Source organism: Lathyrus oleraceus, chromosome 4 (assembly GCF_024323335.1).
Source record: "Lathyrus oleraceus cultivar Zhongwan6 chromosome 4, CAAS_Psat_ZW6_1.0, whole genome shotgun sequence".
Lineage (NCBI taxonomy): Eukaryota > Viridiplantae > Streptophyta > Magnoliopsida > Fabales > Fabaceae > Lathyrus > Lathyrus oleraceus.
The window spans coordinates 364,995,863-365,020,333 of NC_066582.1; the positions used below are offsets into that span (position 1 = coordinate 364,995,863).

The 24,471-nt window shown below is 38.2% G+C and overlaps 2 long non-coding RNA genes across 8 annotated transcripts; one reads left to right on the forward strand and one right to left on the reverse strand.

Moving 5' to 3' along the window:
• Nucleotides 1–8,484: 8,484 nt before the first annotated feature.
• LOC127075475 (uncharacterized) lies at nucleotides 8,485–23,691 on the reverse strand. The gene is made up of 2 exons (XR_007786461.1): nucleotides 22,991–23,691; nucleotides 8,485–8,651 (listed from the first exon to the last, which is right to left on the reverse strand). It is a non-coding gene; the product is annotated as an uncharacterized LOC127075475 (long non-coding RNA).
• On the forward strand, nucleotides 8,645–11,267 carry LOC127075474 (uncharacterized). Of its 7 annotated transcripts, none has more exons than XR_007786458.1 (5): nucleotides 8,645–9,517; nucleotides 9,614–9,737; nucleotides 9,825–10,225; nucleotides 10,335–10,423; nucleotides 10,509–11,267. It is a non-coding gene; the product is annotated as an uncharacterized LOC127075474 (long non-coding RNA). The 7 variants fall into 7 exon arrangements; XR_007786459.1 differs by having other exon boundaries at nucleotides 9,825–10,147; nucleotides 10,226–10,423; XR_007786460.1 differs by having other exon boundaries at nucleotides 8,645–9,108; nucleotides 9,182–9,517; nucleotides 9,825–10,423.
• Nucleotides 23,692–24,471: the final 780 nt, after the last annotated feature.

The window sequence follows — 24,471 nt, forward strand, 5'->3', positions numbered from 1 at the left end:
TAAACTTAAGCAACTAAATGTACCTGAAAACAATCTAACTCAATCAGTATACAAGTCAAAAAGTCAAACAGACAGTCAATAGCCAACAGTCAACAGTACACAGTCAAACAAGCAATGCAACAATGTGCAAGGCACAAGCTCAACTCAAATGAGCTAACATCAACCTAAAAAACAAGTCAAGATTATTCAACATCAACCAAATAATCCAACTCAAGCAAATGAATCAATCCTCCTATGGCCATGTGCTTCTTAACCTGAAAACAAAGCTCAAACATAAGCACAAACCACTAGGACAAGGCCTAGGGTCAAAGGGGGAGAAATAATTCAAAACAGAACATGAAAATTGACATGAACCAACTTAAGTCAACTGAGAACACAATCCAAAAGGTCTCATGTCAATAGCATCAACCAAATTCATTTCATAAACCAATCATGGCAAGGCATGCAAGTTGAAAGCACATTGAGGCAACAGAATGAACAAATGCACATTAATTCCAAAATGGTTCAATTAATCCCAAGAAAATGCATGGCTAAATAGAACACATAACATGATCAACACACAAAAGATTAGGGCAATTGGACAATATTAAGCATGGTAATCAAATTCCATAAAGCAAGGCAGGCACAAACAAGCTCAAATGAGGCACCAAATGTTACATCAACTTAGCACAAACCTAAAACAGAATTGGTACATGATAAAGACCTCAAACCAAAGCCACAATAAACTTCAATATGTCTAGAATCAATGTGCAAAGTTTCACATTCATAGGATACACAACCAGCATTTCACAAATCATGGAAGTTCAAGACTATTAAAAAGAGCACAAATGGAAATCCAGAAAGAAAAATCTCAAACAAATCAGAAATGAATCCAACAATTCCAACAAAATTCATGATCAATCACAACTTCCAGGATAAGCATCATTCAAAAAATCACATCATTTGGCATTTATTTGGCATGGCAAAGAAAATCATCAAGTTGAGCAAGGAATGGTGTGACACACATTGTCACACCTACATTCGAAGGATCATAACTCAGCAACCACAAATGATAAAATTGCAAACTCAACACCAAAATATCCATAAAGATGCCTAGTTTAAGCATACCAAAATTCATAATCATTGGATTAAATCTCATCATTTCACAAAGCATATGGCAAGAAAGGTCCAAAAAGCACATGCATACACAAACCCTAAGCCAAAACATTTTTCAACCGTGCACAATTTCTGGAAAAATAGCCAAAAAATACTAGACGTGTTGAGGAACAAGATGCAAAAATCTACCCATTAATTGGATAATTATTCATTGAGTTATGATTTTTTGAAGGGAAAGAAAAATTAAAAATGAATGATGAAGCATGTTCATGAATGGATGGAATAAGGAAATAAAATGCAAAGCAATTTGGATTTGTGCTGAGCCAAGAATCGAACTGTGCGCCATTTTGAATTGAGGCGCGTTTCCTAATGAAACGCACCGTTTCATTTAAGTCTATGTGGCAGTGCAAAGCGCTCCCAGCCAATCAATATGCCAAGCCAGCAACACGTGGTCCAGTACATGTCTACTAACATAAAAATGCATGCAAACACGCCAGGCACGGATCAAACAAGCTTCTGGACAGAAAATCCTAACAAGTTCATACGTGTTCTTCATGATTTTTCCAGGTCAAGAACAAAAATGCCAGAAATGCAAAACGATTATATCATCATGTTCATCTTTCCACACATAACACGAATCCAGGCTTGGTTTAACATGAATCAACATATATCCAGCAAATCGAACACAAGAAGTTTCACATGTCAAACTTAGATCTAGCATAACTAACACAATACTTCATGAAAATCAATGATCTAAAGCTCAGCATGCTCAGTATTGCAGGATCTACAACATGCATATAACAATTTCATGGATTATGAGAATCGAATTCTGACCTTAATGAAGATGCAGAAGTGGAATCGCTCGAATCAGACCATGCTAAGCTCAAACAGATGCTCCTCAATGCTCATATGAATGAATGGATGAAGAATGATAGCTTAATCGTGCTTGATTTGGCCAGAAACTCCAACTGCCATGGATGAGTTTGAACTTCAACAGCTTCGAATCTTGATGAAACTTGATGGATCTTGCTTCAATCTACCTCCACAATGCTTATGGATCATGAACCAATCGAGAACAAGGCAATGTATGTAGAGAAAATTGAAGAAAAAGTGAGAGAACAAAGTGAAGAAAATTTTCAGATCTGAGAATTATGATGTGTTCATCATGAATTCTGTTATGCTTTGCCTTTTATGTGATGCCTTAATCATGTTGCTAATCACAATTAAGCCAATGCAAGTGTTATTAGTGAGAAAGAGGTGTTGATGCAAATTTGCAAATGCACCTTATGCATGAGATTACAATGTAACAGTACGCGTTTTTTGTTTCCAATTCACTTGAAATGCTATTTGGAGCCAAATGCAAGTGGAAAAATGTATGGACAATGCATAATTCTTGAATTTGGAATTTTCCCTCCAAAATTCAAATGAAAAGTCAAATATTTTTGTGATGGAAATGCATGGCTTATGATGCATGATTTGGATAGTACATGTCAAGAGAGAAATGTACAAAAAAGAACCACTTCATTTGGCTTTATGGTTTAAAAGTTATGCATCCTTGAAGTTCAAATTCACTTGGCCATGATTGATCCATATCTTCTCAACCATACATGAGAAATTCATGTTCTTGGACTTTTTGGAAAGGGTAGAGCAAGATATTCAACTTTCATGTTGGACAAAATTTCATTTGAAGCTTTCTTGATGATGTAATCTTGAGGAGAAAATGTAACACCCCGAAAAAAAATAAGATAATTATTTAATTTAAGTTAATATTATATTTAATAATTTAATTAAATAATTGGAATTATTGGATTATTATTATTATAATTATTGGAATAATAATTATTGGAAAGTATATAAGTTGGAAATAAGAAAAGAGTTTCATTTTTGGTAAAGAAAGGGTTTTACGTGAAAAAGCAGAGAAGCGGCTGAAAAGAGGAGAAGGGCAAAGAGACGGAGCAAGAGGAAGAAGGTTGGAGAAGAGAAAAGCTTGAAGCTTAAAGATTCGCCGGATTAACTCAGGTAAGGGGGTTTATCGTCGTTTAATGGGTATTATGGGTTAACATGTAATGGGTAGTGATAAACCGTTGAATTGACCCTAATTGGGATGTTGAATCTGAAAAATTGTGTTGGACAAGTTGTGTTAAAGCTGTAATTGAATCTGTATTTGTGTGAGTTGTGATTTCCCGAACGTATAGCTTTTTACGGAATCGGAATCGGAGGTCCGGAAGTCCTCCGACGGCGGAAAATGCGGAGAATTCTGCATTCTGCTTCGTGTTAGCGCAGGAACAGCTTTCTGTCTTGCGTTAACCGGTTAACCCAGGGTGTTAACCGGTTAACACTGTTAGGAATTGTGAGGTATTGCTGTTTTGCTTGCGTTAACCGGTTAACCCAGGGCGTTAACCGGTTAACACTGTTGTGAGTTGTGAAAATATTGTTGTTCTGTCTGCGTTAACCGGTTAACCCAGGGCGTTAACCGGTTAACACTGTTGAGTTTTGCTAGAAAGCGTGTTCTGTGTTGCGTTAACCGGTTAACCCAGGGCGTTAACCGGTTAACACTGTTGTAAATTAGAAAAATTAATATTTGAATAATGTGTGCATAATTGGTGTTTGGCCTATATTGGCGTATGATGTAATAGGGATTAATTCCCGCAGTTTTGAGCAGTATAGGTATTAGTGGAGTGTGCTAATACTGTGATTAATTATTTGACATGATATGATGTTTTGATACGTGTGTTGATGAATGTATGATGGTATGCATAATGCTGTGAATGTATATGTTATGTATGCGACTGTGAATGGACTGTTTATGGCTTAGAGTGTGAGCATATGTCCATTGTGGATTATTGTTGATGAGTTTGCATTGCTAGGTGATTTAGCATGCATATTGTAGTCTTTATGGTGGTAGCTAATTCCCGTGGTGAGGAATTAGTGAGTTGGTGGTAGCTAATTCCCGTGGTGAGGAATTAGTGAGTTGGTGGTAGCTAATTCCCGTGGTGAGAAATTAGTGAGTTGGTGGTAGCTAATTCCCGTGGTGAGGAATTAGTGAGTTGGTGGTAGCTAATTCCCGTGGTGAGGAATTAGTGAGTTGGTGGTAGCTAATTCCCGTGGTGAGGAATTAGTGAGTGAGTCACTAGGTCTCGAATGAGTGGGACTAGTGGGCTTGGTAGCCGTATCTGGATTTGATCGGTGAGGTGAACTATATGTTCACGAATAGTCGGTACCGCATGCATGGAGTCTCATTGCATAATGTATGTATGGCGTATGATATGAATGGATGTATTCCAGTATTATATGTGTGTTGTGTGTTGTGTGTTGTGTTGATGTTGAGTATGATTGAGTTGATATTGTCGTTGCTGAATGTGTAATCTGATTTGGGTGATGAAATGTGTTAAATTACTTAACATTGCATGATATTTTATAATGCTTATTATATCGATTGAGGAACTCACCCTTACAATATTTTTCAGGTAACGAGCAGTGATTGAGTAGGAGCTAGTGCTTGGAGTCTAGTGTAGTTCCTTAGTGGGTCATGCTCTGATAGATGTAACATCGGGACGGGATGTTTTACCTTGTTGAATAATTTTACATGTAATGTGTTACATGTTTTGCATGATTGATTTGATTTCTATCCGCTGCATATTGTGCAAATGCTTTATGTTTTGAATAAATAAAAGAGCATGACAGTTATTATGGTGAATGGTGTGAAGTGATTGTGTGACACCCTTAATTGCATATTTACTCTGATTGATATATTGTTATTTTAATTAAATATTTGGGGTATTTTAGAAGGGTGTTACAGAAAACCTTTCCATTTTTGGCAATTTCAAATTACAGGTCACTTACTATTTTTGGAAACTTTTCATCTGACCTCAAATTCTTCATTGTTGATGTTTGAAATGTCAAATGAGACTTGTATGGACATGAATGAGGCCTCTCTAACCATCTCCCACCTCCAAATCCATGGTTGAGTTGACAGTTGACTTCTGGTTAACTTTCTAGGGTTTCAGATGAATTGATCTTGACTGTAGAGCTTTGAACATCCAACCTTTGGCCAAACCCCTTCAAAATGATCCCTAGGTCATATGAACTCATTGAATCAACCCTAGGGCTTTGCTTCAATAGGAATTGCACTTGCTTGCTTGCACAACTGGATCTCTTGACCAGTCTGACTGATGTCATGCAATGAACTATGTAATGAACAATGCAATGTTAATGACCTAAAATGAAAATGTATGTACAAATGGGAGGTGCAAATTTGAGGTGCTACAATGTCAAAACTGCTTTCCTTAATGGGAATCTTCGTGAGGATGTGTACATGACACAGCCTGAAGGATTTGACATACCATAAGAAGCCCAAAAGATATGTAAGTTACAAAGATCAATTTATGGATTGAAGCAAGCTTCCAGAAGCTGGAATCTTCGTTTTGATGAAACGGTAAAACAATATGGATTCATCAAGAATGAAGATGAGCCTTGTGTCTACAAGAAGGTTAGTGGGAGCATGATCGTTTTCCTGGTATTATATGTAGATGACATATTACTCATTGGAAACGATGTCCCTACCCTACAACAAGTAAAGTCTTGGTTTGGGAAATGCTTTTCTATGAAGGACCTAGGTGAAACAGCCTATATATTAGGAATCAGAATCTATAGAGATAGATCACAAAAACTGCTTGGCCTAAGTCAGAGTACGTACATAGACAAAGTGCTGAGACGCTTTAATATGCATGATTCCAAGAAAGGATTCATACATATGCAACATGGCCTGTGTCTATCAAAAACACAATCCCCTTCAACTAAGGAAAAAAGGGATCGCATGAATAAGATTCCATATGCATCTGCAATAGGATCTATCATGTATGCCATGTTATGTACTCTATCGCACCTCAAAAAATGATAATGTGATCCCTCGCGATGGAACGCGGAAAAAATGTTGTTCGAAACAGAGTCGCCATCGAACTTTATTTATCCCAATGAGGGAATAGGAAAATATCGAGAAAACCTTTAGGAAAATAGAATAATGGTCGTCGCAACCATATTCGGGTTCGGGAGTCGATTACGCAAGAGGAAGGTATTAGCACCCCTCACGTCCGTTGTACTCAACGGGAACCTTTTAGCCTGATTTTGCTATTTGACTGTTAATTGATTGTTATTCGCTTGCTTCGAGTGATTAGAATTGTTGATAGATATGGATGAAGACCTCAGAAGGGGGGAAATGGGAGGTTTTTTATTAGTGTGCTCGCGAAGATACAACAATCTCCTGCCTACGTGTCCTTATGGTGCAATAAGGAAATTAGAGCATTCGTAGTTCGGGCTAATACGAATATTTGGTGTGTTTTGTTTGATGAACGACTGTGTAGGTCGGCGTTCTAACGGCTAAACGCTGGCTTGTCTACTCTCGGGGGAGGCTCTAGCACTGGTTTGTTGTGTGCATTAGAAAGGATTGACAATATTCTTTTGAAAGGAGTTTTGGTCACGCAGGGGTGACAAGTTGAATTGATGTGTTTGGGTGTTTTGGTTTAGTTTCGATCGCGCGGGGGCGAGAAATTAGGTTTAGTATGTTAAGGTGTTTTGAAGAACGACGAAAGATTGAGCAATGTGGTGTACACCAATTATCCAATTCTTTCGAGGAATAATAAGGCGACCGCCTTCTATTCCTTTTTCGTTCGAATTATTTTGAAAGTTTGTTTGTGGATGTTGAATATGCACGGTAGTGAGGTGTACGCCCCCTACTTGCTTATTCAAGGAATAATAAGGCGTACACCACTTATTCCTTTATCCAAGTTTATTTAGCGTGTTTTAGTCAGAAGTCGATAATTTGTGCAATATGGCATACACCAATTATTCAAATAATCGAGAGATGGCGAGGGGAACGCCTCCCATCTTTTATCATCCGAGGTTTAAATTGTAAAAGATATGTTTTTTAGACGTCGTATTTGATTTGCGAAAATAGTTTGAATTTTTGGTAGGTTTGGATCGATAATTTGAGCAATGTGGCGTACGCCAATTATTCAAATAATCAAGGAATCATGAGGCGTACGCCTCCCATTCTCTATTGAAGTTTGAGTTATTTATTTTGCGAAATTGGGTTTGATATGAAAAGGTGATTTGAAATTATTCGATTGTGGTTTTAATTTGATGACGAAGATTTGAGCAATGTGGCGTACGCTAATTATTCGAATAATCGAAAGATAGTGAGGCGTACGCCTCCTATCCTTTTATTATCTGAAATTTAGAACTTAGGATTTAGGATTTGTAGTTGATTTAGAAGATGTGATTTAAATGTGTATAATCATGGCCTTAAAATAATTTGAATTTAGAACTTATATTTTATTTAAAAAAGTGATTTGAAAATGTATGATCATTAGAGTTTTAATTGAATGACGAAAACACGAGCAATATGGCGTACACCAATTATTCGAATAATCGAGAGATAACGAAGCGGAAGCTCACTATTCTCCTTTTCATTCAAAGATTAATTATTAAAAATAAAGCTTTTAGAATTAATTGGGGGAGTGCTTTTAATTTTATGGAGTTTTAGGGTTTTAAATGAATGACGAAAATCCGAGCAATATGGCGTACGCCAATTGTTCGAATAGTCGAGAGATAGTGAAGCGGAGGCTTACTATTCTCCTTTTCATTCAAAACTAATTTAGATAATGAAACTTTTAGGATTTATAATTAACTTGAGGAAGTGATTTTAATTTTATGGAGTTTTAGGGTTTTAATTGAATGACGAAAATCCGAGCAATATGGCGTACGCCAATTATTCGAATAGTCGAGAGATAGTGAAGCGGAGGCTTACTATTCTTCTTTTCATTCAAAATTTATTTAAATAGTTTTAAGAGAATATTATTTAAATACGGAGAATTTGAATTTATTTAGAATATACTTTGAGAAAGACTATTTGGTATTGGACCAACATCAAATTTATTTATTAGAAAATAAAGTAAATTATTTGTTGACATTAACCGTTAATCCACCATTTGATTAATTAATGAGATAAAATGAATTGAAAATAATAATCAAAACCAAGCTAATGAACATTTCTACTATCATTATTTAAAACTAGTCATCTTAATTTTAATTAAAAACATTCAAGAATAGCTCATAAACCAAATCGACCAAATTGGAATGTTTGGAAAATAAATAAAAAGTTAGGCCCTAAACATTGGATTAGGAAAGACCCAAGAGAGGTTTAAGGCAGTGTTAATTTCGGGATGGGCCATAAGGCCCAAACCCTCTCCTAATCAGCCATGTCGAGACGCCAGGAAGAAGAAAAGGTTGGCATTATTTCGGTCCTTAGGGCCACGTGTATGATTCAATAAGTGGCCACCATTATCGTAACATTGGTAACAGCATGAAAAATATTTAGGGAACATAACCTGGTAACATCCCAAGCAACAGTATTAAATTATATCTAATGACATTTATGAGACAGAAATACAATCAAAACGAACATCCATCTCTCTTCATTGCTATAATCCAACCATTCTCACTCTAATCCTTTTACAGGGAGTGAAAAAAAATAATAAACCCGCGGTAACCAACACCACCTTCTCCGAGCAAACCAACCCAAAACCAAACATGAACACCAAGCTTTGAAAACAACTTTACTAAAATTTCTACTGAGCAAAAATCTTACAACCGAAACCCTAAGTATTCCAGAACCAAAGATGAACATCCCACAATGTTCATCATCGGAATCCCAATGGATCTGAGAAAAAACGATCTCCAATTCCAACAAAATTAAACAAAAACCCATAACAAAGCAAGCAACAAAAAGAAATTTAAACCGAGATATAGCAAGAATCCTTATGGATCTACCATATTCCAGACTTAACTTAACAATGCATGAATAAGCAACAAATCAAAAAAATGCAAATGGTGACTACACGGCGCTACAATCGCCTTGGAAGGGTTGAATAAACAGTGAAAGACGTCGTCGGAGCTTCGCGACTCCGGCGAGACCCCGATGAGTAGTTACCCCAAATAAGTGTCTTTCGATCTGGGGTGCGAGCTTTCCTCCTGTTTCCGCTTAGTTTTCAGTCTATCCTTCTTCTTACTCCTGTGTTTGGTTCGTTAGGGTCAAGCTCGGTTTACTCAAAGTTTCGGTGATGAACTTTGAGCACCCATGTGGCGTTTTGAGCTTTGGTGTGCAGGTTGGGGTGTGATTTCAGCAGGGTGACGGTGCAAGAAGGGAGAGATCCTTTCAATGAATGAGCGCCCCCTTTTATAGAGCTCTGGGGATACGAGGTTTTTCATCCGTGATCTGGCCAAAAAATCCAAAAATCTGTTAGAACGAAATCTCTTTTGAGATCTGGTGTGGTCCCCAAATGAATGCAGGTGGCAAGGAGGATTTTTTTTTCGTTGGTAAGATCTTAAGCTTGTAACCATCCTCAACAACTCTTTTTTTACCGTGGTAAGACTGTTTTACTAAATTCACCAGCAACTATCGATTGACTCTTGGTTTCCACTTGTAAGTCATTTTTTCCGCTATTATTTTGTTGGTCTGCAGGTTCACGGTTAACATGAATTATGGCGATATGATTGGTTATGGACCAGGGGCATCACTTAACAGGCATGAATTGAGTTGTTCCGTTAAGTTGAATCCTACTGAGAACAGCGACATTGCTTTAATGGTTGATGATGGCGCTTGTTGTGTTTGAATTTAACTTATGGCTTGAGTGATAAGTAAACTGAACTTCTCCTGTTTTTTAATGTTTCAGGATGTTTGGATAATTAAGTATTTTCTCGGCCAATTTGCAGCGATTGCATCATCGGACTCATGTCATGTACATCATTATGTTGGTATGTACTTGGATTGAAACTGCAGCAGGTCTGTTACAATGATTTCAAGCAATGTCCTCCATGTTGCATGCCTCCGGTGGCTAATTCCTAACAGGTATCCCATTCATCCAAAGTTGCCAGCTAATCTCAGCAGCATTGTATCCTTTTCCTGCTGAAAATGCATCCAAATAGAAAGCACTCCTCTTCATTCTCACTCTTGCCTACTGCATCTTTACAACAATTTTTGAAATTTTGCTGCTCAGTGAGTATCTGTCTACCGAAAAGAAGAAAAAGTTGATGTTCTTTATAACCTTGTTAACACCTGTGATAGTGAATGCAGGTACATGAAAATTTTGATGGTAAATGCACTTGATTTTCGAGTCTTGGCTTTGTTTCAATGAGGTTATATGTATTATCCCAACAACAATGTAATCGCCTTATGATTGTAGTGTGACGGTGCGTCTGATTTTGGCTTTGTTTTGTCAACCATTGTAAAATTCACTATAAGGTTCCTCAATACCAATTCTTGTTTGATTAGGTAAAGGAGTACGGATAACACACCTCTGCACTGGTTCTAACATTTCTCACTATGGTTTGTGTGATGTGATCTTTTGATTGTGCAGGTTTGTGTTTGCTGGACAAAGCAGGGTACATAGTGAGTGAATCTTTGTGGCTTCATGTTGCGATTGTAGGATATGCGATTCCAACATTTTATCGCTCTTATGCACTACAGACTCCCTGCTGTAAATTGAGTTCATGTTATGTCCATTGGTTCCATGAGCATTTCAGTCCTGTTGTCTTGCAGAAGGCAGCGTTCAACTATCTGTTTATATTTCAAGGCATTGCAACACGATTGACAGTGGTTTGTATCCTTGGTATATTGCAATTTATGATCCAAATTCACCATGTTCTACCTTGCTGGGTGAACTTATGTCGCGCCGCTCATTCTATGGTCATGACTTAGAATCGTAAGTTGCGGTAAATGTAGGCTAGTTTGTGATGAGGAACTTGGACTGATATAAGTTCTCTGATTGTGTAGGTTTTATGTGCTCAAATCTGTTTGAATCATTTGTAGAAATTATGAACATGTTCATTTGTATGTAAAAATGCCTTGGTTGGCTCTGTAGGCGTGTCGACACGAATATATCTTGTTTTTTTTGGAAGAAATCACGATAGAAGCAAGTAGACATGGAATTAGATGATAATCCAGGATGAGATGGATTAGGTTAAATCTTATGGTAGTTAATGTAGGTCCATTGACTTGGGCAAATGAGTTGACCGAAAGTCAACTGTAAGAGTAGTCAAACTTGTGACTCTTTGTATTTATGCATAAACGAATTTTGGCTTATGAATGAATGGATTCGGAAGATATTGTATGGAAATGACTCGAACTGACTTTTGAAGTGCAATATATTGAAAATGAGAATATGAACATGATTATGACTTAAACCAAAATCCATACATAAATAATGAAAGAGCCATGACCAAATCATTGCATACGTGTGGATGGTACAAGACCTAGATGAAACATTATGCCTAAGCAAGGACCAATTGGAAATGAACCTGCATCATTTAAAGGACATAAAATAAACAAACCAAGAACAAACTGTGTACTTGAAGTAGCTCAAATAAAATAAACATAGCCAATGCATGTACAAGTCATGGACTATTAATAAGGAAATAATTAGGTGCATGTACAAGTCATGGACTATTAATAAGGAAATAATTAGGTGAAACGTCATAATTTAAGGAAAGCAGATGAAATTTTACGGGACCAATGACTTTGACTAGAACCAATAGTCATGAATAAGTGAATACTGCATGAACCTATGCAAATGAAATCAAACTATGAATGATTAAGAGTTTAGAAGAACTCAAAATCGGGAAGCCATATAAAGAAAGGTAGACATGATTAGGGCTTATGAAGCTTTGACCAGGTGGAGATCCTCGAGTCTCGAGTATATGCGTCGTGCTTCATGATTGTGAATGCTTGATCAAAACTTTTTAAATATCCATACAAAATAGGGGTATGACAGATGCCCCTATTTAATTAACTTGAACTAGAAGGTAAGAATGACAATGGTCTTCATACGTTCATGGTGGAAGGTAATTAAATACGAAAAGACCCAAATTTTGTCCTTTGAAATGCAATGGGGATATGCAGAAAGAAAATGCAATGGATTCTAACAGCACCAAGGTGATAGGGGTAGAATGCCAAATCACTGCCAACCCTCGAGTCGACACTCGATCTTGCATAAGTCGTATTGATGTAAAGACAAATGTGGGACTAAAACTGAACAGACTCTCTGGCACCAAAAGGATGACAATAGAGTTAATCGTTATCACCAAAAGAATGACAGGAATTTTCCATGATTTCTAGGATTGTCATCACCAAAAGGATGATGGAAAGATCCAAGCTTCAAAAGTAGTTATCACCAAAAGGATGATGGTTACAGTGGCTACAACAAATATCGCCATCACCCAAAAGGATGATGGTAAGATCAACAACAAATCTCGCTATCACCCAAAAGGATGAAAGGTAGACACAATCCAAAGATTTCCATCACCAAAAGGATGATGTCCGTCATCAAAAGGATGATGATTATTCTTATAAAGTTTCCCATTACCGAGAGTATAATATCAAGGTTATCACCAAAAGGATGATAGTTGATTCATTAACTTCAAAGATCACCGTCACCAAAAGGATGAAGGTAAGATCCAACCACAATACTTGTTATCACCAAAAGGATGACAATAGGTCAACGACCACCAATGATCACCGTCACCAAAAGGATGAAGGTAAAGTCACACAATAAACTTGTTATCACCAAAAGGATGATAATAAGTCAAAACTCAATGATCACCATCACCAAAAGGATGAAGGTAAGTTACAAGACAAAACTTGTTACCACCAAAAGGATGATAATAAGTCAAAACAATCACCATCACCAAAAGGATGAAGGTATAATTAAAAACAAAACTTGTTACCACCAAAAGGATGATAATAAGTCACACAACAAACTTGTTATCACCAAAAGGATGATAATAAGTCAAAACTCAATGATCACCATCACCAAAAGGATGAAGGTAAGTTACAAGACAAAACTTGTTACCACCAAAAGGATGATAATAAGTCAAAACAATCACCATCACCAAAAGGATGAAGGTATAATTAAAAACAAAACTTGTTACCACCAAAAGGATGATAATAAGTCACACAGCTCAAAGGATCCCCAACACCAAAAGGATGAAAGTAAGATCAAAACAAAACCTTGTTATCACCAAAAGGATGATAATAATGTGGCAGTCAACATCACCAAAAGGATAAAGATACTACAAACAACATAACTCGTTATCACCAAAAGGATGATAATAAGTTACAACAATTTAAATGATCACCGTCACCAAAAGGATGAAGGTAAGGTTAAACAACAAAACTTGTTATCACCAAAAGGATGACAATAAGCACACAACACAATTGATCACCATCACCAAAAGGATGAAGGTGAGATTAAGACAAAAACTTGTTATCACCAAAAGGATGACAATAAGTCAACAATCACCATCACCAAAAGGATGAAGGTAATGTCAAATGACAAAACTTGTTACCACAAAAAGGATGATAATAAGCACACAACGCAATTGATCACCATCACCAAAAGGATGAAGGTAAGATCAAGACAAAAAAACTTGTTATCACCAAAAGGCTGATAAAAAGTCGGCAGTCATCATCACCAAAAGGATGAAGATACTACAAACAACATAACTCGTTATCACCAAAAGGACGATAATAAGTTACAACAATGTAAATGACCACCGTCACCAAAAGGATGAAGGTAAGGTTTAAACAACAAAACTTGTTATCACCAAAAGGATGATAATAAGTCAACAATCACCATCACCAAAAGGATGAAGGTATAATTAAAAGACAAAACTTGTTATCGCCAAAAGGACATTAATAAGTCGACAATCACCATCACCAAAAGGATGAAGGTAAGGTCAAACGAAAAAACTTGTTACGACCAAAAGGATGATAATAAGCACACAACGCAATTGATCACCATCATCAAAAGGATGAAGGTAAGATCAGGACAAAAACTTGTTATCACCAAAAGGATGATAATAAGTCAACAATCACCGTCACCAAAAGGATGAAGGTATAATAAAATGACAAAACTTGTTACCACCAAAAGGATGATAATAAGTCAAAATAGACTCAAATGATCACCATCACCAAAAGGATGAAGGTAAGATCGACAACAGAACTTGCTACCACCAAAAGGATGATAATAAGTCAATAACCTTAAATATCACTGACACCAAAAGGATGACAGTAAGATCACACAAACCGAACTTGTTATCACCAAAAGGATGATAATAAGGACAAAACTTCAAAACTTGTTATCACCAAAAGGATGATAATAAGCTGAAACAGACTCAATGATCGCCATCACCAAAAGGATGAGGGTAAGATCAAAACAAAACTCGTTATCACCAAAAGGATGAGAATGAGCCCATAACTCAAATGGTCACCGTCACCAAAAGGATGAAGGTAAGACCAATCAACAAAACTCGTTACCATCAAAAGGATGATAATAAGTCGATAACCTTTACGGATCACCGTCACCAAAAGGATGAAGGTAGGATCGAAACATAAAACTTGTTATCACCAAAAGGATGATAATAAGTCGATAGTCACCATCACCAAAAGGATGAAGGTAAGGTCAAACGATAAAACTTGTTATCACCAAAAGGATGATAATAAGTCGACAGTCACCATCACCAAAAGGATGAAGGTACTACAAGAAACAGGACTCGTTATCACCAAAAGGATGATAATGAATCAACAATCACCATCACCAAAAGGACGAAGGTGAGATCATAACTTTGAAACTTGTTACCACAAAAAGGATGGTAATAAGTTATAATAACTTCAAATATTGCTGACACCAAAAGGATGACAGTGGGATTAGACTTTCCAAATGTCACCATCACCAAAAGGATGATAGCTTAAACCAAACTCCATAATCTCTATCACCAAAAGGATGATATTTTAGATTGAACTGGACGTCATCACCAAAAGGATGATGATTGAACCAGAATGACAAGGATCCTTAATACCACAAGGATCGCCGACACCAAAAGGATGACGGTAGGCTGTAATAATTGTAGAGGTCACCATTCACCAAAAGGATGAAGGTTATGCCATAATTTCAAGGATCACCGACACCAAAAGGATGGCGGTAGGATCATACATGACCAAACTCCCCATTACCAAAAGGATAATGGTTATCGTAAGCAGGGTGATGATTAATATTATTCCTCAATGGACTTTCACCAAAAGGATGATAGTGAGAAAAATATTGGAAAAAAATAAGGCTACTGTCAAAGTTCAGTAAACCTGATTTGTTGGGTAGTATTGGAGCATTGTTGGGTAATACTTGCTTGGTGTATCCATCAACAAAAGGTTGCAGAACAAATACTCTCTGGGGAGGTGTAGTTTCTGTCAACAAAAGGTTACAGGAAATGACTTGTTGAGGGACGCTCAACGTGAAACAAGGTAAGTGTTTGGAGAAACATTGTTTGACTAAGCTGAGGATAACATATTATCAACAAACGGTTGAAAGATGTAACTCAATGGAGAACGCCCAATAGCAGGGTAGGAACTTACTCAGAGAAAAACAATGACTCAACTGAGGGTTGGCCTGGATGCCTACGACTAAACCTTGGATTTTAATTTGTGATATATGCGTAAATGTTATGTATGTGTTATGTATGAGGTGATGCATATGATGCATGTTTGAATGCAAAGAATGATTGTTTTGTTAGGGATTGGCCCCCCTTTCAAAGGCGATGTATTTTGTGGAAACCAGTGCTGGTTGTATCTGTTTTTGTGTGGGTGCCAGCAATGTGGACTTTGAGTTTTCTGGGTAATTGTCGATGTGGGTTGAACTTTTGATTGGTGAACGGATCTGACTTCCCGACACTCGGTCGTTGACGATGCGATGAACACGCAATAGGTGTGGGTACTCATGGTGCCCCAAGTTTGATCTCTTGCTGATACGTTGTGTACTTGCCCCTGAGGCGATCTCGACTTCTTCTTCTATGTGTTTGGTCAGCCTGTGACTGAGCATAGCGACGTGATCAACGCATGATGATTATGCTTTTGATGTGCCCTAAGGATTCTTGTTGTACTGGTATGGGCTTTCGACATTTCTGTCGTGAATTCAAGCAGTTACTAGTGTCTAACGCAATCTGCTTGATTGTCTTGAAGATATGAAGGGAATTTGCCCCTTGCAACTTGTCTTGCCCCATTCTGTAGAGTATTAAATGGAGTTCTCCTTGAAAGGAAACCTTGGGAGTGGTTATCCGATGACATGGTCTGAGTCTGTTTCCTCAAAGGTCTGACTCTTGCAATGGTCTGCCCCTGATTAGCCTTTGGGGGACTTGCCCCAGATGGACTGAGTATTGAAGTGTTTTTCCTCCCTGATCAACCAATGCTTGGAGATTTTGTCTTATATTGACTACTTCTCAAGTCAATACCATCAAAAGATGTCATTCCCCTGATTTATGAGATGGTCTTGATTCGTGTCAGCACCAACGATCAAGTACCTCTTGAATTGCCCCTTGTTGGAATTTACTCGTTGTCAAGTACTGACTGACAATTAAGAATTGCTATTCAAGAAATGGTGATTTTAATGCAATAGTTATGCAATTTTTGAAAACACAATCATTCATTTGGAGTGTCGTGGTAATGTGTGACGAGTGGACCATGTGTCCAAACGCGGTGCTGATTTAGCTAGTGTGTGAATGATATAGTGAGAATAGAATATTAGCAAATCTTTGGGAGTCAGTTTACTCAACCTTGCTGTAGTATGCTTTCAGAATAAACCTTACTTCAATTAGGTCTTTTGAAGTTTGTAACGTGGCTTGGTTCATGGTTATTGAAACAAAAGGATATAAGGCTCAAAGTTTATTTTAACCCACCCCTTCTTCATGATGATCTCCAATCCTACGTTCAGTTATTTCACACACATTCGTCTTTTGCAGGTGTAAGGATAAAGATGGTGATTCAAGGTCTCTTGGAATGGCAGCCACCTTATTTCATTTTTGGATGTCGGTGACCCTTTGATTTTGGTATGGTGGTCACTGAATCTTTTTTTTGTTTTGTTGGAGACTTTCATTGTCTCTTTCGATTTTTGTTTTGATCCCTAACTTTTGCATGGACCGCTTTGTTTGAAGCTTTAATCCATCGGGATCGCCCAAGTTTTGGCCTAAGTCTCATTTTAAGGTGTTTGACTTAGCGGGCTCTTTCTTTGATTTTTTTATGTGGCTGCCAAGTCATTGGTCATTGAAGAACAACAGACATAAAATTTGGATTTGTATGGTTTCTTCGACAATTCAAGATGTGTGTGAAGAATATCATGTGATTGATCCTTGTATGGGATATTTCATCTTGTAATTCGAAAGTGTAGTTAAATCAACTGAACACTACCCTGCCCCAAGTTAAGCGTAAGGGTTTGTAGATCCGAAAGAAACTCCTACTTCTAGGCTTGAAGTGGTTGACTAGGGATTAACTCCTTATCTCTCCAGTGTTTTAGGGATTTGAAATAATGCATGTACATCATCAGCAGGGTTTTATCCGACAACATACAATCAGCAATTATGAGTATTTTATTTTCGTCATCCTCCTTCCAACATTTACTAATAATAGTGCGATAAAGGAGGTGAAGTGGAAAAGTATGTGTTTGTGATTTGCAAATGTGATAGATGAGTGAAGATTGATTCAAAGTATGCATAATCATCTCATTAATAAGACCAAATACAAATAACAATGTTTAAAGCATACAATACTTAGACAAACAAGATCAAATTACAAGAATGCAAAATGGTAAAACTGGCATAATGATCGCCTTCATTCAAATGAACAGGCCTTCATCTTTGGATTCTTCGGCGGAATTGCTCTGCTTGTTCAGGCCGGTGAAGAAAGCTTTATCTTCGAGCTTCACTCGACTCTGCATGTGCTGGCATGGGATTTGTTGCAACGTTTGGCCTGACTGGCGTGAATGTAACTGCCTTGCTGTCAATCAAGTCTTGAACCTTGTGCTTGAAGGCCTTACAGTTCTCTATTGTGTGTCCTGGAGCACCCATGTGATACTCACAGTGAGCATTGGCGTCGTAGCCTGGAGGATATGATGGAGTTACAGGTGTTATCTCCTTCAGCACAATTGATCCATCCTTTAGCAGGTAGGGGAGGATCTTGCTATATGATACTGGCAAAGGATCGAAATGTCTTTCTGGCCTCCTTGCCCTCTGCTGGTTAGGTGGACGTGGTTGTGGAGTATGTTCATGTTGATTCTGATGTTGTTGTTGGTAAGTTGGCTGTTGATAAGGCTGTTGATACTGTTGTTGATATGGTTGCTGATGTGGAGGCTTATATGGCGTTGGGATGACAGCAGCAACCTGAGGGTAAGGCGTATGAGCATACGGAGGTGCCCTATATCCCTCTCCTCTCATTACGGCATTGGTCTGCCCTTCTGGCTTCTTTGGGAGATTAGGATACGGTTTCTTCATCCCACTTGAAGCATTAGCAGCACAAGGTAGCTTCCCCTTCTTGATCTGGCTCTCGATTCGTTCTCCCACGGAGACGACTTCAACAAAAGTTGGGAAGCTGGACCCTACCATTTTCTCCATGTACTTGATGTGCAGAGTTCCCATAAACATGTCAATTAGCTCTTTGTCAAGGAGAGGAGGTTGGACACGAGCTGCTAGCTCTCTCCACCGCTGAGCGTATTCCTTAAATGACTCGTTGTTGCGTTGAGTCATGTCTTGTAGTTGTGTGCGATTGGGTGTTAGATCAGTGTTGTACTGATAATGCCTGAGGAATGCTTCAGCAAGGTCTCTCCATGACTGGACCTGAACTTTCTCCAGTTGCATGTACCACTCCAAGGATGCCCCACCGAGACTATCTTGGAAGTAATGAATCAGGAGTTGATCATTACTGATGTGGGCAGCCATTTTATGACAGTAGGCTCTGAGGTGTGTTCTTGGGCAGCTGATCCCTTTGTATTTGTCAAAGTCTGGGACTTTGAATTTTTGTGGAATCACGAGTCCTGGCACCAGGCACATGTCAACAGCGTCCAAACCTGGAGTAGTGTGAACCTCCAAGGACTTAAACTTTTCCTCCAAAGCATGGAGTCTATCAACAGCTAGGTCTGGGAGACCTCCAACAGCAGGTTTGGCAGGTTATGGCATGAAGAAGGCGTCATATGGATCTTCATCACCCACAATTGATCCATGCCGAGCAGATGTAGTAGAATGCCCATGGGGGTTCATGTTGACCATGGGGATCGGAATAGGGATTAGTCCTCCTCTAGGCTGGTTAGGGTTACCATCAAGGCAGTCACTCCAGGGATACTGAGTGATGGTGATCCAAACTAGGTAGCAACTTTCCTGGCTTCGGCATTAGTCTCAGCATCCTTTTCCTTTTGGGTTAAGAGTAACATGGTTTCCAGCAAGCGATCCATCTTTGCCTGCATGGAGTCAATGTCGGCCCTCATTGAAACTTGGTTTGCCTCAAGTGGTTCGAGTGTCACCCTGTAGTTGCGGCGTGTCTCGTACCGGTGTCGAGTAGTCAGCGTTACTGGACAAAGGGTAGAATATGGTGTAAGTCTTTTGTTTCTGGGAGATGATATGCAAATCATGTTGATGTTATGCAAATGCATGAAATTTTGCCATGTTTTCCATAAAGGAATACAAATACCCAAGATTATTCACACGTCGGGTACATCGGGATAACAGGAAGAAGCAAAGGTTTCTCTGATTAGAAATTCCCCAAAGGTAGGTTCTAAAGTTATGTTTTCAAGGAAGGAACTTAGACTCACGGATCAAGTTCAAAACTTCCTCGCAATGGTGGGCTAGCCACGTCGTGATGGGAGTTCTGAACTGATCTAATCTAAGTGGGATTCTCGTATTGTTCGAACAGGGTGTAGACCCTTCGATTCAATACTACACAATCACCAATCATGAAAACAAAACTCAGTTTTAAGGCGAGGTCCCTAGAGTCACGGATCGTGTTTAGAACCTCCTCCACAATTATGGGCTGGCCATATTATGATGGAAACTCCAAACAGATCTACTCTAGGTGGAGTCTTCGTATTGTCCCAATGAGGTGTACACCCCTCGGTTCAATACTAACTCCGGGTTCTAAGTTTTTCTCGAAGCTCGGGTATGGAGCTTATCTCACAGCATACACCAAGTCCCATATCAAAGTATCAACACATTACATACAACACAAGTAATCAGAATAAAATACAGAGAGATAAACATGGAAAGAAAGAATATCTTCCAACAGTCATAGCAAAATCAGACTAAGTTAGGCTAGACTCTCTCTTGCTTGGAGCAGGGTCCCCAGCAGAGTCACCAGTCTGTCGCACCTCAAAAAATGATAATGCGATCCCTCGCGATGGAACGCAGAAAAAGTGTTGTTAGAAACAGAGTCGCCACCGAACTTTATTTATCCCAATTAGGGAATAGGAAAATTTCGAGAAAACCTTTAGGAAAATAGAATAATGGTCGTCGCAACCATATTCGGGTTCGGGAGTCGATTACGCAAGGGGAAGGTATTAACACCCCTCACGTCCGTTGTACTCAACGGGAACCTTTTAGCCTAATTTTGCTTTTTGACTGTTAATTGATTGTTATTCGCTTGCTTCGAGTGATTATAATTTTTGATATATATGGATGAAGACCTCAGAAGGGGGGAAATGGGAGGTTTTTTATTAGTGTGCTCGTGAAGATACAACAATCTCCTGCCTACGTATCCTTATGGTGCAATAAGGAAATCAGAGCATTCGTAGTTCGGGCTACTACGAATATTTGGTGTGTTTTGTTTGATGAACGACTGTGTAGGTCGGCGTTCTAACGGCTAAACGCTGGCTTGTCTACTCTCGGGGGAGGCTCTAGCACTGATTTGTTGTGCGCATTAGAAAGGATTGACAGTGTTCTTTTGAAAGGAGTTCTGGTCACGCGGGGGTGACAAGCTGAATTGATGTGTTTGGGTGTTTTGGTTTGGTTTCGATCGTGCGGGGGCGAGAAATTAGGTTTAGTATGTTAAGGTGTTTTGAAGAACGACGAAAGATTGAGCAATGTGGTGTACACCAATTATCCAATTCTTTCGAGAAATAATAAGGCGACCGCATTCTATTCCTTTTTCGTTCGAATTATTTTGAAAGTTTATTTGTGGATGTTGAATATGCACGGTAGTGAGGCGTACGCCCCCTACTTGCTTATTCAAGGAATAATAAGGCGTACACCACTTATTCCTTTATCCAAGTTTATTTAGCGTGTTTTAGTCGGAAGTCGATAATTTGTGCAATATGGCGTACGCCAATTATTCAAATAATCGAGAGATGGCGAGGTGAACGCCTCCCATCTTTTATCATCCGAGGTTTAAATTGTAAAAGATATGTTTTTTAGACGTGGTATTTGATTTGCGAAAATAGTTTGAATTTTGGTAGGTTTGGATCGATAATTTGAGCAATGTGGCGTACGCCAATTATTCAAATAATCAAGGAATGATGAGGCGTACGCCTCCCATTATCTATTGAAGTTTGACTTATTTATTTTGCGAAATTGGGTTTGATATAAAAAGGTGATTTGAAATTATTCGATTGTGGTTTTAATTTGATGACGAAGATTCGAGCAATGTGGCGTACGCCAATTATTCGAATAATCGAAAGATAGTGAGGCGTACGCCTCCTATCCTTTTATTATCTGAAATTTAGAACTTAGGATTTAGGATTTGTAGTTGATTTAGAAGATGTGATTTGAATGTGTATAATCATGGTCTTAAAATAATTTGAATTTAGAACTTATATTTGATTTGAAAAAGTGATTTGAAATTGTATGATCATTAGAGTTTTAATTGAATGACGAAAATCCGAGCAATATGGCGTACACCAACTATTCGAATAATCGAGAGATAATGAAGCGGATGCTCACTATTCTCCTTTTCATTCAAAGATTAATTATTAAAAATAAATCTTTTAGAATTAATTGGGGGAGTGATTTTAATTTTATGGAGTTTTAGGGTTTTAAATGAATGACGAAAATCCGAGCAATATGGCGTACGCCAATTGTTCGAATAGTCGAGAGATAGTGAAGCGGAGGCTTACTATTCTCCTTTTCATTCAAAACTAATTTAGATAATGAAACTTTTAGGATTTATAATTAACTTGAGGAAGTGATTTTAATTTTATGGAGTTTTAGGGTTTTAATTGAATGACGAAAATCCGAGCAATATGGCGTACGCCAATTATTCGAATAGTCGAGAGATAGTGAAGCGGAGGCTTACTATTCTCCTTTTCATTCAAAATTAATTTAAATAATTTTAAGACAATATTATTTAAATAGGCGAATTTGAATTTATTTAGAATATACTTTGAGAAAGACTATTTGGTATTGGACCAACATCAAATTTATTTATTAGAAAATAAAGTAAATTATTTGTTGACATTAATCGTTAATCCACAATTTGATTAATTAATGAGATAAAATGAATTGAAAATAATAATCAAAACCAAGCTAATGAACATTTCTACTATCATTATTTAAAACTAGTCATCTTAATTTTAATTAAAAACATTCAAGAATAGCTCATAAACCAAATAGACCAAATTGGAATGTTTGGGAAATAAATAAAAAGTTAGGCCCTAAACATTGGATTAGGAAAGACCCAAGAGAGGTTTAAGGCAGTGTTAATTTCGGGATGGGCCATAAGGCCCAAACCCTCTCCTAATCAGCCATGTCGACACGCCAGGAAGAAGAAAAGGTTGGCATTATTTCGGTCCTTAGGGCCACGTGTATAATTCAATAAGTGGCCACCATTTTCGTAACATTGGTAACAACATGAAAAATGATTAGGGAACATAACCTGGCAACATCCCAAGCAACAATATTAAATCATCTCTAATGACATTTATGTGACAGAAATACAATCAAAATGAACATCCCTCTCTCTTCATTGCTATAATCCAACCATTCTCACTCTAATCCTTTTGCAGGGAGAGAAAAAAAAAGATAAACCAGCGGTAACCAACACCACCTTCTCCGAGCAAACCAACCCAAAACCAAACATGAACACCAAGCTTTGAAAACAACTTTCCTAAAATTTCTATTGAGCAAAAATCTTACAACCGAAACCCTAAGTATTCCAGAACCAAAGATGAACATCCCACAATGTTCATCATCGGAATCCCAATCGATCTGAGCAAAAACGATCTCCAATTCCAACAAAAATTAAACAAAAACCCACAACAAAGAAAGCAACAAAAACAAATTTAAACCGAGATATAGCAAGAATCCTTATGGATCTACCATATTCCAGACTTAACTCAGTATTGCATGAATAAGCAACAAATCAAAAAACGCAAATGGTGACTACATGGCGCTACAATCGCCTAGGAAGGGTTGAATAAACAGTGAAAGACGTCGTCGGAGCTTCGCGACTCCGGCGAGACCCCGATGAGTAGTTACCTCAAATAAGTGTGTTTCGATTTGGGGTGCGAGCTTTCCTCCTGTTTCCGCTTAGTTTTCAGCCTATCCTTCTTCTTACTCCTGTGTTTGGTTCGTTAGGGTCAAGCTCGGTTTACTCAAAGTTTCGGTGATGAACTTTGAGCACCCCTGTGGCATTTTGAGCTTTGGTGTGCAGGTTGGGGTGTGATTTCAGCAGGGTGACGGTGCAAGAAGGGAGAGATCCTTTCAATGAATGAGCGCCCCCTTTTATATAGCTCTGGGGGTACGAGGTTTTTCATTCGTGAGTTGGCAAAAAAATCCAAAAATCTGTTAGAATGAAATCTCTTTTGAGATCTGGTGTGGTCCCCAAATGAATGCAGGTGGCAAGGAGGATTTTTTTCGTTGGTAAGATCTTAAGCGTGTAACCATCCTCAACAACTCTTTTTTTACCGTGGTAAGACTGTTTTACTAAATTCACCAGCAACTATCGATTGACTCTTGGTTTCCACTTGTAGGTCATTTTTACCACTATTATTTTGTTGGTCTGCAGGTTCACGGTTAACATGAATTATGGCGATATGATTGGTTATGGACCAGGGGCATCACTTAACAGGCATAAATTGAGTTGTTCCGTTAAGTTGAATCCTACTGAGAACATCGACATTGCTTTAATGGTTGATGATGGCGCTTGTTATGTTTGAATTTAGCTTATGGCTTGAGTGATAAGTAAACTGAACTTCTCCTGTTTTTTAATGTTTCAGGATGTTTGGATAATTGAGTATTTTCTCGGCCAATCTGCAGCGATTGCATCATCGGACTCATGTCCTGTACATCATTATGTTGGTATGTACTTGGATTGAAACTGCAGCGGGTTTGTTACAATGATTTCAAGCAATGTCCTCCATGCTGCATGCCTCCGGTGGCTAATTCCTAACATGTATCCCATTCATCCAAAGTTGCCAGCCAATCTCAGCAGCATTGTATCCTTTTCCTGCTGAAAATGCATCCAAATAGAAAGCACTCCTCTTCATTCTCACTCTCGCCTACTGCGTCTTTACAACAATTTTTGAA